This window comes from Cervus elaphus, chromosome 32 (genome assembly GCF_910594005.1).
Source record: "Cervus elaphus chromosome 32, mCerEla1.1, whole genome shotgun sequence".
Taxonomy (NCBI): Eukaryota; Metazoa; Chordata; class Mammalia; order Artiodactyla; family Cervidae; genus Cervus; species Cervus elaphus.
In genome coordinates this window covers 44304916-44319330 of record NC_057846.1, presented here as the reverse complement: position 1 = coordinate 44319330, position 14415 = coordinate 44304916, and the positions used below count along the sequence as shown (strand labels likewise).

General features: G+C 48.1%; 1 protein-coding gene across 3 annotated transcripts in view; it reads left to right on the top strand.

Moving 5' to 3' along the window:
• The window catches only part of SLC20A2 (solute carrier family 20 member 2), a 109926-nt gene that overhangs the window by 27525 nt on the left and 67986 nt on the right, over nucleotides 1-14415 (top strand). The window contains exon 1 of one of the 3 annotated variants that reach the window (XM_043893959.1): nucleotides 4617-4994. The exons of the other annotated variants lie outside the window; for them this stretch is intronic. The gene's annotated coding sequence lies outside the window, so the exon portion shown is untranslated. Of the gene's footprint in view, nucleotides 1-4616; nucleotides 4995-14415 lie in introns of those variants that run through there. 3 annotated transcript variants of the gene reach the window in all.

Below are 14415 nucleotides of genomic sequence, written 5' to 3'. Positions count from 1 at the left end.
AGCTGGGAAAAGGAAGCCTGAAGTCTTACGGTTCCGTGGGTCACCTGGGTGACTCTTCTGCTTGGATGGAGCTAGCCAGTTGGTCTCTGAAGTCAGCGGGCAGCCTGGCTAGGGCCGCCTGGCCTGGGGTCGCCTCTGAGCCTGTGGGGGCCATCGTCGGGCTGGCTGGGATGGGGCTTCAGTGCAGATGGCAAGTCTGTGCCCCACGTGGTCTTACCCTCAGAAGGCTAGGCGGGCGTCCAGTGGTGGCCTCGCTGCCCTGAAGTGCAGCTGGAGCGGGGCCGGCTCCCCACCCCAGGCCTGCACTCAAGCCTCTGGGTTATGTTTGCTGTTGCCCCGCAGACCAAGCCCAGAGTCAGTGTGGGCAGGGACTCCCCTGGGGTGTGGGTCCAGGGTAGTGGGAGCTGATAGGGGGTTATTACCGCCCCATCGCCCGGACACAGAACTTGTACGAACGGTCGGTCAGTGTCCCTCGGCTCTGAGCCAGCCCTCGGCTCCCAGCATATGCTGCTGGAGTGGAGGAGACCTGAGCCGGCTGCCCAGGCCACGTTCCTCAGAGCTGAGTTTACAGGCCCTGGCTTCCCTGCAGTGCGTCGTGATTATTTGGAGCCCCTTTCAACCTTTTATTCTTTGAAGCTTTGAACTAAAGCAGGACGCCTCTCACCCTCCCTCGTAATGTCCCAGGCGCGGGCTGTTGGGCCTAAAGGTGGCAGTTTACTGGGAGCGCGTGCTTGGCGGGTGCCTGGTGACTGAAGTCCTTAGGGCCCCTCGATGTGTCATCGCCGCCCCTGTTTTATGGGGCGGGTGAGGAGGTGGACTCACACAGGTCAGCTGAATTGCCCAAGGTCAAGTGCGTGGGTTAGGAGCTGCCTTTTGAACTCAGATCTTTCTGACTTTCTCTCCAGTGGACTGGTGAGGGTTTTTTGGTTTTTTTTTAATTTTTTTGAGCACAAAGCCATTGATGGCCTTCATGCCATCCTCTGAAAAACTGGTGACCATGAAATGTGAATTTTCCCCTTTTCTGCTTCTTTCCCACCCGTTCCCTTCACTGGTTGGACTAAATCATCAGGTTTAACTTGAAGATGATGAATACCTCAGAGAGGAAACTTTCCTGCTGGTTCCAGATGTCCTTTTTAAAAGTATGTTAGAATAATTAGTCTATCTGTGACTCTTGGAGATTTCAAAATAAAATGCAGAATCCTGAGACAGCCTAAGACATATATTTAAAATTTTAGGGGAGAGGGATAAATCAGGACTTTGGGAGTAGCATGTACATACCATATAAATATATACATATATATACAAAATAGATAACAGAGACCTACTGTATATTAGCACAGAGAACTATGCCTGAATAGCCTATGTGGGAAGAGAATCTGAAAAAGAATATGTTATAAATGAATCACATTGCTGAACACCTGAAATGAACACACACTGTAAATCAACTATACTTGAATAAAAAAATTAATTTACATTCATGAAAAGTACCCGTCATTTAAAGATGAAACCGTGCCCCCTGTCTTGTGCGCTCCCCTAGGACGCGGCACATAGCTGCGTCTTCACGTTCACAAGAACCGCGTGTGTGCCGGGTGGGGAGTGGCGGTCTGTCCGTCTCACTCAGACGTGCGCTCCTGGATGACGCAGAGACCTTGGCTTTCCTCTCTTCTGTGTCCTCAACACTAGGTCCCAGGGTGGGAAGGTTCCAGGGTTTGTTACACGATTCTGTACCTGGACTCCGCGCCCAGGGACAGACTCTGTTCTGCTTTTCACCTCTCCTCCATTTCATCCATCTGTCCTCTTTTTAGCCCTTTCTTTCTCTTCTAAGTCCTTTTCCTCCCATCTCAATTTGTCTGAGTTCCTCAGCTTTCCCTTTCTCCCACCCTCTCATTGGCAGTTTGTATAGTCATTACCTGTTTTCTTTTTTATGTTTTATATCGGAGTATGGGCTTCCCTGGTAGCTCAGACGGTAAAGCGTCTGCGTACAATGTGGGAGACCTGGGTTCGATCCCTGGGTCGGGAAGATCCCCTGGAGAAGGAAATGGCAGCCCACCCCAGTATTCATGCCTGGAAAATCCGATGGACCTAGGAGCCTGGTGGGCTACAGTCCATGGGGTCGCAAAGAGTCGGACATGACTGAGCGACTTCACTTCACTTCATAATTGATTTACAGCGCTGTGTGTTAGTTTCAGGTGTGCTATCTTTATGACATGTTGAAATGACGGTATCTTGGATATATGGAGTTCAATAAAAAAATTATTAAAATTAATTTCACCTGTTTATTTTTACTTTTTTAATGTGACTGGAAATTTTTGAATTACAGAAGTAGCTGCTCCAGAGGGTCCTTATCCAGGTCAGTCCATTACTGTGAGTTTTTGTTTTGATTTCTTGGATCTGCTGGACTGGAGACCCACAGATCACCTCCCCTCACTGGCACAGCTGTGCCTTCCGCCGCCCGCCCCACAGTGTGTGACCTCGAACAGGAAGGCTTTCCCTTGCTTTTAAATGATGCACAGAGATTTTTCTCTCCCATCACAGGTATGCCCAGGACAGAATACAGTTGACTCCTACATTCTTCTCGCTAATGAAAGGGAAACAGCAGGGTGACTCATGGACACTGGAAGATAGACTATTTACTTTGGAATGTTTCAGTTCTTGGATCTTGGGACAGGTGTGGCCACTGTTGAAAGAAACAGTGTAGTCACACTCAGCATATTTGACATGTGAAGAACTGGAGCACTGCCTAGCGTCCCCTGCCTTCAGCGTCAGGGACGTGGGATCCACTGCCTTGTTTCTCTCTGACGCCAGATTTGATGCATAGGTGCTTATGGTATATTGGCTTTTTTGTTTGTTGAGGGAAGAAGTACTGTTTGGCTTAGAAACTCTTTGACTGCACTATGATGTAGTAAGTTAAGGATCACTGTATTGAAAATAGCCTTACAGTGTCCTCCTTTGGTGTTGAGAATTGCAGAGTATGTTCGCTGTGGATCACAGAGAATTGATCGTATTCATCCAAGGTCAGTCATCTTTGATAAGTACCAACTTCTTTCCTCTGGGCTCGGGGTGGGGTGCCCACTGCAGGGACTCGGGTTGGGGTGGTTGATGAGCGCAGACAGCTACCATCTCATGAAGGGTGAGCAACTCCTGGCTGCCGCTGCCTAAAGCTGAGCTCTGGGGGTGGAAACACCCAGACTGGCAGCCCACAGTTTTTGTAAACAGCCAGGAGGGGGATTGTGCTCATGCCAGTGAACACCAAGCTGTTCGCCACCTTGAGTGGCGTGTCACGCATGCCGGAGCTGTTAGGACAGGGTCAAGTCTTCTGGTTCCACGTCATATGCCTGTACCACAGTTGACCTGGGATTTGGGGAGCTGAGCAGAATAAATCTCCTGAAATCTAAAATGACATATGACATTTTTAAAATTAGAAAAACAAACAGCTCCGACAAGATTTGCAGGATTATAGCTAAATAGTTAATATGGAAGACATGCCATGGAGTGGTTAGGAAGCAGGATGGAATAATCCCGTGTTGATTTAGCGAAAAGCATGGAACAAGCCGTTGAATTTCCCTGTTTGCCCAAATGTTTAAAAAACAAAATGGAAGAATGACATTGCCCAGAGATGTTCGGAGATTTGATTGACATTCATGCCTTGATATCTCTCATGAAGTACCCAATAAGAGCAACATATACTATAAGAACTAAAATATCCACAACAAACTAGTGTGAACCATCTTGAGTAGATATTAAGCAGTTTGGTGTCCTTGACCCAGGTTGTACTTACTAAGGCAGTTTGTATTTTTCAAAGAAAGTTCCGTGTCACCTCTAATTTTCTTTTGAATATCAGCTGTGTGCATGAGGTCTTTAACTGTCAGCCTGAGCTTCAACAGGATTTACAGATGGTCTGTCACCAACTGTCAAAGGACGGTTGACCAGTTCTAGCCAGCCAGGCAATTAAATGCACTTCAAAATGCTTCTTGCTAAGGATGATGCCTTTTGTGAATATTTGCGATGTTTATTCTCAGTTGTAGTGTATTAGTAAACCTGCATCCTCATAGCAACTCCTTGGGAGGTGCAGAAGACAAAGCCAGAGAGCAAATAAATGAAATTAGTTCATTATGTAGCGAGAAAAAAAGCTTTCGTTTAAGGTCCTTTGTTGATAGACTTATTGGTATGTGTCTTTGACGCCTGTTCAGTTTCCTATAGTATCAGATCTGGGCTTGCCTGGTGGCTCAATGGTAAAGAATCCGCCTGCTAACACAGGAGATGCAGGTTCCATCTCTGGATGGGGAAGATCCCCTGGAGAAGGAAATGGCAACCCACTCCAGTATTCTTGCCTGGAGAATCCCATGGACAGAGGAGCCTGGCGGGCTGCAGCCCACGGGGGTCACAAAAGAGTCAAACACAACAACTTAAGCAGACCAAACAACAGGAGGAGGTCTGATCTGCTGTGTAAATAATCTGACTGAATGTCCCTTGACTTTTTTTTTTTTCCCCTTGTGAAGAGCACACAGCACTGCCACCTTGTTGCCAAAGTTTTGTCTGATCTGAAAGAGCTGAAAAATCCAGAGAGTGCCTGTGCTGAAAAAGAGCTCGCCCTCCCCGTGGGCCGGCTCTTGTGAAAACAGCGAGGAAGGAGATAGCACCCGGGGACCGGGACCGCATTCAGTAATTAGCATAATCACGATGCTCTGTATTGTTCGCAGGGCACGCCCCTTGGCCGGAGCTCCCATTAAGAGGACACCGACGTTGTCCCAGTGAATAAATCCCGGCGCGTCTGATGCAGATCAGCGAGTTCCTGCGGGCTGCGCCGGTGCGGTTAATTTTAGCCGGGGGTTTGTTCTATGAGTTGTAAAACTGTTTACCCGAGTAGAAGTTAGTAAGCTGAAATGTGACTTCTCGGCCAGTGTGAGAGAAGCCTATTTTAGACTCAGACCGTGTTGGCGATCCGGAGAGCGGTCTCTGAAGGATTGCAGTCCCCATTTCCTTTGAAAGTTCTTGTAAGTACCGGCTGAATCTTTCAGATTTCTCCTTGTTCTTTTCGCCCTAGGTTCTCCCTCATGTTGCTATCCATTGTCATTTTTTTTTTTAATCTCTTGGGAAAACGGAGAACTCTGGGCTGAGTGCTTTAGAGGCTTCTAAGAATGGTGGCCAGAGGTCTTTCCTTAAACGTATTTCACTACAGGAAACCTGCCTCACTTGATTTTCCCAAGAGAAAGTATTTGATTCTTACTATTTTTATCTTTGCAAAAGCAATCTGCACATTGTTGCATACTTTATCTGTTGAAATATTTGACTAATGGAATGGTGTGTCATTGAGCTTTATTTTCAGTGGTGACCTAACTCTTAGAGGGGGAAATTGTTGAAATTGGACTCCTGTTATACCTACTGTGAGCTACAGGTTTATCTACAGATGTAATGGGAGTGTCAAATGTAATTTTGTGAAATGTGTAGATAGTTTTTGTTAAAGGAGAATTTGGTGCCTAAAAATAGACCCATGTCTAAAGAGAAGCCCTTTAAAAAATAAAATAAATTTAAGAGGAAGCCTTTGGAAAAGTAATTGAAATTATTCTCTAGAAGATTGAGTTAGGGATCAGAATTAACCAAAGGTCAGGAAATTCCCTAATCTCAACTGCTCTCAACTCAACAAGTCATTGCCAACTTAAGTTTGGACTGAGGAAAACTTAAGATTTTAATGTAGAATCATTTTAATTACGTATGAATCACCTGGCTTGGTTCAAAGTGTGTTTTAATTCACAAGATGCTGACTTTATGCCAAACAAGTTGCTTATAACACAGAGCCTGGCAGGAATTCCTTTATCAATTAACATGTGGATTTTAATGAAACAGTTCTAATGCTCCCAGGCATCAGGGTTCCATCCTCTGGTCCCAGAGGAAGGCATACCCTCAGATGCCTTTTTCCATTTGGAAAGCTTTATTTAAAGATTTCTTTGTTACTATGTATTGTCCGATTTTAAATCCCAGCAACCCAAGGTGCCAACAATGAAAGGAAATGTTTCAGGGTACATTTAGTAGGAAAAGAATGTAAGACGGGAAAATAGAACTGAGTTCTTGGTCTATTTTTGGAAGGAAACTTTTTTTTAAAAAGCTGAAGTCTTTTTATTGAGCAGAAGAGAAACTTGCCATCCAGATTCATTGTGATTATAACAGAAAAGTCTGTAATGTCATCTTCAGCAGTTGAAGGGACTTCGTTCCAGGGTTTCCTTTGGAATATATACTTTTATCCAAAGAAAGTAACTGTTCTTATTCTTTCTTTTAACTGTTAATGAAGTACCATCAGAATCTCAGTGGAGTGTTTTTAGAGGTATACTGTGATTGGGTGTTAGATCCTCCTCAAGCTATTATTCAGCCACTCAACTGTAGTTCAGTCCTGCAAAAAAAAAAGCCATGTAAGATTTGTCCATTTAAAAAAATTTAACAGAAGGATGTTTCCCAAGGTGTTTTTACTATGAGGAAGCATATGTTCTTTTAGGTGGAGTTGCTAAAATGCTCGTAAACACTTTCCGAGTGTTTGTTTTCGTGATTTATGTGCCGTGAGAGAGTGATCCAGGAGAGGAGGTGATGTCAGTGTTGGTGTGGGAATGTCGGGAGGGTTTGCTGAAGCAGAGACCCTTCTCCCGCGGCTCACCAGTGCCCGGGGAAAGGAAGGGGTCTCCCAGGAAGGGACGGGGTTCTCAGTGCCCTCCTGGGAAGAGACTCCGGACTGCTTGTGACCTTGACTGTGACCTTGGCCGTGACAAATTGCAGTCAGCTCAACTCAGTCCCCAGCAGGATGTCCAGATGCTGAGAAACACGGGCAGCTCTGTGGCCTGGGGAAGGGGCCCGGAGCCGTGGCTCCGACCGCGTGTCACCGTGTGTCAGGCACGCCTGTGCTGCCCACCACCCCCCTGCACTTGACTCTGCACGTGTGTCCTCCAGCCCTGCTTAAGCTGCTCTCCCTGGCCGCCTGCCCTCCTGTCCTCAGCCTCCCCCTCTTAAAATAGTCCTGGCCCCGCAGGCTCTGACAACTCCTGATCACAGGAGATTGCTTTTCCTGGGATTTCATTCCTAGAGAAGAGCCTTCTGCTCTGAAGCTTTGAGGGGTTTTCAGGAATGCAGAGAGGCACCTTCTCTCTGGGTCCCCTTTATCCTCTGTCGGCGTGGCCAGAATGGAACTGAAATGATCTAACAGGTTGCCCTTTGGTTGGGAGCCTAATGCAGGTGCCCAGTGATCACACTTCTAGAATGTCCTCTTTCAGAAGGAAACCTTGCAGGAACAGGGCTTGATCCACCGAGTTTTCCACTGTTTCATCTGGCATGAAAGGAGCAGAGAGCATAGGGTGTCTTCCGCGCTGCGGGTCTCGGGCACAAGGGTATGGTAATAGGATCTGGGCCCCAGCAGGAATGCCAAGAGCTCCTGGACGTGCTGAGAGGCTGTTGTTATTTAGCATGTATGAAGCACCCCCAGAGCCATACAATGCACAAAGAAGGCATAGTTCCTATACTCCAGGAGCCCACGTGCTCATGTTAGGCGGGATGCGGAGTGCGGGCCCGACTTAACACTGAGTGAACTGGCAGAGCCAGGAAGAGAAGAAGAAAAGGAGACCATGTGAGGCGGGGGCGGGGGGCCCGTGGGCTGCTCTCGGTCCATCTGGGCTCCGGCCTCACAGGGGTCGGGCGGCCAGCAGTGCCACCGGGCCCTCCTCCCCTGTCTCTCCCTGCAGCTGGGGAAGCGATGGAGGTGAGAGGCCCCCAGGGCCTGGTGCGCGGCCCAGGGCCCCTGGGATGAGTCCCACACAGGGAAGGGGGTCAGGAGTTTCACCTGCACCTGGAAAGCACCTATTTTTCATCTGTAGGGGAGGCAGCTTGATACCATGCGCATGCTCAGTCTTGTCCAACTCTTTGCAACCCCATAGACTGTAGCCTGCCAGGCTCCTCTGTCCATGGGATTTTTCAGGCTTCTGGAGTGGGTTGCCATTTTCTCCTCTAGGGGATCTTCCCAACCCAGGGATCGAACCTGCATCTCCTGCGTTTCCTGCATTGGCAGGTGGATTCCTTGCCTCTGAGCCACCTGGAAGCCCCTGTCAGCTCCATTATTACCGCCAGAAACATCCAGCGCACCATCTAGCCTATGCATGAACCACCTACATGTTCAAATGTATTATAAATGTAAGAAGCTCTTTCTCCGTACAGTGATATTTGGGTAGAAATCTGATATTTGGGTTCCAGACTTTCTCTCCTTAAACTGATACACAATTGAACAGATTACTTTGCCCAGTTGGGGATGTTGGGTCAACGGTTACATTAGTTAGAGAAGGGCTTTGAGCTTCTTGGAAGAAAGGCGTTTCCGAAGGTCAGCCCGGCGTTACTGCAGCCCATAAAGGAGTCAGAATGGTGTGAATCAGAGGGCACTCATAAGGCAGGCGCGGGTGCTAGAGATTAATACCCAGGAGATGTGGTATGAGTCATTTGCCCCTTGTGTTCAACCTCATCCCATCTCTGACTAAGGCTCCAGGCCTAGTTCACAGCCCCACAGCTAAAAGGGCTTCAGAGAGAGCTAGACAGAGAACCTCAGAAATGATTAAAGGGTTGAAAAACGATGCCTATAAAAGATGTTAGGAACTTCCATTATTTAGCCAGGAGGGGGTAAAAAATGACCAGGGGGGCTCTTGAATCGTTATTCCGGCGTCTGTATTCCAGGGCCAGGGGACAGAGGCCAACTGGTGTCCAGTTCTCTTGAGAACGTAAGGGTTTGGTCCAGTGACGGTTAGGGTAGAACCGTGGTTCTCGTGGTGCAGCCAGCTTTAGCCCCACCTGGGAGCTAGGGAAAAATGTACATTCTCAGGCTCCACCCAAGACCTGTTGATTCAGAAACTATGGGGCTGGGGAGGGCCTAGCAATCTGTGTTTTAACTCACTCCCCAGGTGAGCTGGATGAAGTTGGAGGGCCCCTGGTCAAGGTGCAGAGAGAGAAGAGTGTTGTTATAAAATGGGGGACTGGGGTACAGGAAGAGAGAAGCTGTTTTCCTGAAGCCGTTGAAACCTGGGTCTTTGCAGAGTTTTCAGTATTCCGTCTGAAGTCAGGAGTTAAACGACCTGTCGGAGTCCCTGCCAGCCTTCCTTCCTCTCTGCATTTCCTGTCACTTCGAGAAGACTAATAATGAACCAGGAGGATTTTGCAATTACTTTTGTGAGCTCAGTAGTTAGGACACTGCCCATGTCAGAGGAGGCGCAAACGAGAGGCCGATGCAGTCATGCTGTGTGGTCAGGTGTCGCCGTCTCTGCTCTGTACAGTGCGTCATTAAACAGACTGTCTCCTCTCCTCGGGGCTTTTCAGCAGCCACCGGTGGGCAAGTTTGAGCAGCGGTGAAAATGGGGGCCCCTTGGTGTTAGCCCGTGGCCCCTCCATGTCACAGGATGCTGTGACAGTCCCCACGTAAGGGGGAACTCGTCCCCCTTTCAGAGGCAGGGAGGCCGGGGGGAAGTGTGACCCTACCCCACTCCCCCATCTGTGTCCCTTGCGCTGCGGGAACACTGACCCTCATGCCTGCACGGGGACTTCCATCTGACTCCTGGAGACTGGAGACAGGGGCACCTCGATGTATTGTGTTAGTGGGTCTCCCGGAGCCAGGGCAGGGGGGCCCGTTTACCCTGTTGTTTTACATCTGCAGCAAGCAGCCAGCCAGGCACATAGTAGGCGCTTCACGCAAATAAACAGTGAATCATTCCATCATAGCGTCCAAGGCCACAGGTGCCCTGCCGCCATCCATGTGATGAATGACCTGGAGTCGGGCTGCTCACCATTCAGGCCTCCCCAGTCCAGATGCTCCCTCCTAAGCGTCCCTCCCCACCCTCCATCTTGCACGTAATACAGATGCATCTTAATTTCATGGTCTTTGCCCTTTTGTACATTCTTTGTGTGTGATTTGCTGGAAGGAGTGGTCTGGGGTGGAAAGCAGAAACTCCGGAGAGTGTGGGCTCTCCGTCCGTTACACCCTGTATGGCGTTTGGGACAATCAGCGCTCTCTGCGATCCGAGTGAAGGAAGGGTTCCCTGAGGACGTGTTCTGACAGTGCTGCCTAGAAAGTGTCGCAGCGGGAGTCTGCTGCTGTTCCCAGAGAGGCCATGTCGGACCTGGGCCCGGCCCGGAGGCCCTCAGAGCTCGGCCCTGAGAACTGGATCGGGGGCATCCTCAGCGTTTGTTCTCTGTTACACATTTGCAGAGGATTCAGCATTCCTTCAGGCGAGGGCAGTGTGGCACGGACTCCAGTGTGCCCTGTCCCGGGAGGCAGAGGGTGGAGGGGGCAGGTGCCTTGTGCGAGGTGTCACCGAGTCCTCAGACCCCGTTATGTTGGAGCAAGCTGACTTCTCAGACGTGAGGGCGTGTGCGCCATCCTGGCCTACGTCTGTGTCACACATACAGTGTGAGGCCTGGTCCATGTTCTGGTTTCACCCCGGGAACACAGGTTTATCTCAGCAATGCAGAAGCAGAGACGGCCGACTTTGAACACCCTGGATCAGCCCCTGAATTGAACATACTGTCTTTTAAACTCCTGAACTCTCAGTAACTATATATCCAGGAGAGGAAACGCCCAGTGGCTAGTTGATTTGGTTCTTCAGGATAGCAGGCAAAGGCTATTTTCATCTCTATACAAAGAAAAGTGACGGAATAGTCTTTCTTCGGGTATTTCATCCTGGCAACAATAATTTTGTTTCTAAAGTCAGTCATATCTAGCCCACAGATGTGTCATTAAAAGTGAGAATGGTTAGGTCATTTGGGATTAGCTTTATCTCATGGCAGTTGCTGAGTCAAAAAAAAATGTAACTACTTTGAAAGGAGAGAAAAGAAAAACTCCTTAGTTTGTTATTAGAAAGAATTACTGACCTAATAATTCAATCGAAGATCCCCAGAAACAACCTAATAAGTACTTGGACCGTAGCCCGCCAGGCTCCTCTGTCCACGGGATTCTCCAGGCAAGAACACTGGAGTGGGTTGCCATTCCCTTCCCCAAGGGATCTTTCTGAACCAGGAATCAAACCCGGGTCTCCCACATCACAGGCAGATTCTTTACCATCTGAACCACCAGGGAAGCCAAATAATTTATGGTCCTGCCCCATAATGCAGCACGCTGCAGCCGTTTGAAATGATGGTGTTGGATGTATGTGGAGTAAAACTAGCAGGTTACAAAAAAACATATGTATCAGCTCATTTCTTGAATGGAAGATATTTTTAAATGGGTATTCATAGCTTTAATTCCTTTTTTAAAAGGAAGGCATTTATATGCACATAAAAAAGAACGCAGTGCCCCAAATATAACGTCAGTTAGCTGTAGGGATGAGCTCATGTTTTCCCCTGGCTTTCTGGTTACCTGTATTTTAGGCTTTTTTCTTCAGCGAGCATATATTACTTGTGAAATAATGAAAACCTTTCTTTTCAAAACAGAACTGTTGTAATTCATTTTTATTTTGACTTTTTTATTTGATTCATCAGTGGCCTCTCAGTGGCTTACGTAATTAATACCTCCCCCTGTGGATAAACCGAGTACACCCAAGTGTACACAGAAACAGTGGTCATTTTGCAGGAGTGGGCTAGGAGCTTTGTTCCTTGTTTTACTTTCTCCTTTTCTGTATGTCAGAGAAGGCAATGGCACCCCACTCCAGTGTTCTTGCCTGGAGAATCCCAGGGACGGGGGAGCCTGGTGGGCTGCCGTCTATGGGGTCGCACAGAGTCGGACATGACTGAAGCGACTTAGCAGCAGCAGCAGTTTCTGTATGTACCAAAATTACATTTATACGCATGCATGTTGGGCTTCCCAGGTGGCGCTAGTGGTAAAGAACCTGCTTACCAATGCAGGGAGACGTGGGTTCCATGCCTGGGTCGGGAAGATCTCCTGGAGAAGGAAATGGCAACCCACTCCAGTATTCTTGCCTGGGGCGTCCCATAGACAGCGGAGCCTGGCGGGCTGCGGTCCGTGGGGTCGCAGAGAGTCAGGCCCCACTGAGCACACCTGTTCCAGGCGGAGGCGAAAGGCATCCGGCAAGGGTCTGCCGTGAGACCTCGGTGCTCCAGAGGGTCTCTGAACTCTCGCGTGAATCTCTGTTTGACCAGGTTCAGTGTTATGTGGAGAGGGAAGACAGGGAGCTGGCAAATAAAACATATTTTTAAAAGTCATTAACTTAGTACACCTAGCGTGAAGATTATCCACTTAAGCCCAGAATAGTGGAGGGTGGAACCATGGCCGTGGGCTTTGGGTCATGTTTAGGCAGCACTTATCCGTGTGGCCTCTGCGTGCATCTCGGCAGCGTTAACCAAGGTGATGATGGCATAAGAGAGCATCTGTTGCTAGTTTGCTTCTGCCAGATGTTCCCGGCGTGTCCTTAGGGCCTTAATCGGAAGGGTATTTGGGGGAATTGTTTTGGTACTGGTGGTACTTGACAAGAAATTCTTGAGTCGTAACAGGAGGCCTCCCTTTCTACCCACTTTGTGTGGTGACACGAAAGAATAAATACTTTTGATGGCTGTGGCAAAGGTCTCCCTTTGAAGTCTTCAAACACTAAGCCTTGACCAGAATGAATGGATCCATCACCAGGTTCACTTGGGGACAGAGGTCTGGGTTGAGATTGAGTTGAATCCACTTTTAACAAGACTGATAACCTTAAACTTAAAGCAAAAGTGCCTTGGGAAGCCAGATGAATCACTCTGTGGCCTAATCTTTGGTTCAGAGCCTTTGTTACTCATCAGGAGTCTTTCTCAGAGTCCTGGGAGGCCAGAGAGCTGGTTTTTCAGGTTTCCTTCTTACCGTTTTCATCCTTACAAGGAGCGTCTTTCTCTTCATCCTCTCCTTCCTTTCTTCATCATCTTCACCTCTTTCTCCAGCAATGGTATGGTTGGAATAATCTCGTAATCCTTCTCCACACTCTCGCCTTCCCCAGGAAGAAAAGACACATCTCACGTGGGTTTATCATCTTTTTCTCTGGGCAGGGGGGTGGAAAGGAGCAGTGGGTGAACTGTTTAACCCAAATAGTCAGATAAGTCAGTGGATGGAGCTCTGTTCCCAGTGAGGGTATGTTGATGGTGGCCACATCAGCGTATCCTCGCTGCCAAGCGGGTCCAACTTCCGTTGAGTCACAGAGCCCTTCTTCATTCAGTGGGAGCACAGACTCGTATCTAGATGAGTAAGTCTGCAGTTACAGGTTGATTGACAGCAGGCTTTGCCAGTTGATTGGCACGAAGGAAGAGAGCACCTTTTTAGAAGAGGGAAAGCAGAAAAAAGTATTTCCTGAGGCTCTAAGCTCCATGAAAAAAGGCAGGAAGCTGATGGCTGTCCAGGGAAAGGGTCACTGAATCTTGGCTTAAAAACTTGGACCGAGTTCATTTTCTTCCTTTTTGTTTTTTTTGTTTGTTCATCTGTTTTTGTTTTGTTTTGTTTCTGTCTTTTCTCTGAAGACTGAAATCGGAAATGAGAAGGTATGGTTGTACTCAGCGTAGCAAGGTGGCTAGGAATGGTAAATGAACTCATCAACAAGTATGAAGGTTTTTAGAAGAAAGAGGGATTGTTTTCAACCTGACCTGAAATTGAAGCGGTGCGGGAGCAGGGATGGAGGCTCACTGGGATGTCCTGTCCCTTTGCGCCTCAGCCTGCCGAGCGGAGTCAAGACTCCCCGAGCACCTGGCAGGCAGTGCGCCCACCCTCACACCTCCTCTGCCAGGCCTGATTTTTGCCATCTCTACTTCTGTGGACATTTTTCCGATATTCCCCCTATCTTTTAAGTCATAATGTCTTCAGGCTCTGTGAGCCTTGTCAGTAACAATTAAGGGAATCCAGAATTTTGACTCGAAGAAAAATGACTTGACGTCTAATCCAGAAGAGACTTCTTTGGCCAGGTAGAAAAGCTTGACATTATCACGCATTAGTTGTCGTGCATTATCATGTGAACTATTAAGTACTAGAAGGATCTGGTTTTTAGTTTGTATATGTGTTCTGAGATGAAATGATTCCAGTAGGCGATCGTATAATAAGAAAGATTTGGTGTTTGTCTCCTTTTAAGAGCTCAAGTGATCAGTTGGATCTGACTCCAGGTGTAGAAGCTATCTTTTCTTAAAAGGCAAATCCAGTCACTTAGAAATTTACATACAGCAAAATTAACTTTTTTCTGGTGTACAGCTGAGTGAGGTTTTACACATGCGCGGGGTTTTATGGCCACCAGCACAGCCAGGATACAGAAAGGTCCCAGCTCCCCAGCGATTACCCTTGCGCTGCCCCTTTGCTTTCAGACGCTCCCTCCATCCCTTGCTCTCTGAGCTGTGGAAGTAGTCTCTAAGCCCCAGACGTCGTGGTAGAGCCTGGAAATCTCACTAGCTAAGGGGGCTTAAGCACAACCTCTGACCAGTAAGTAGCTTATGCTGTCCCATGGGTGATTC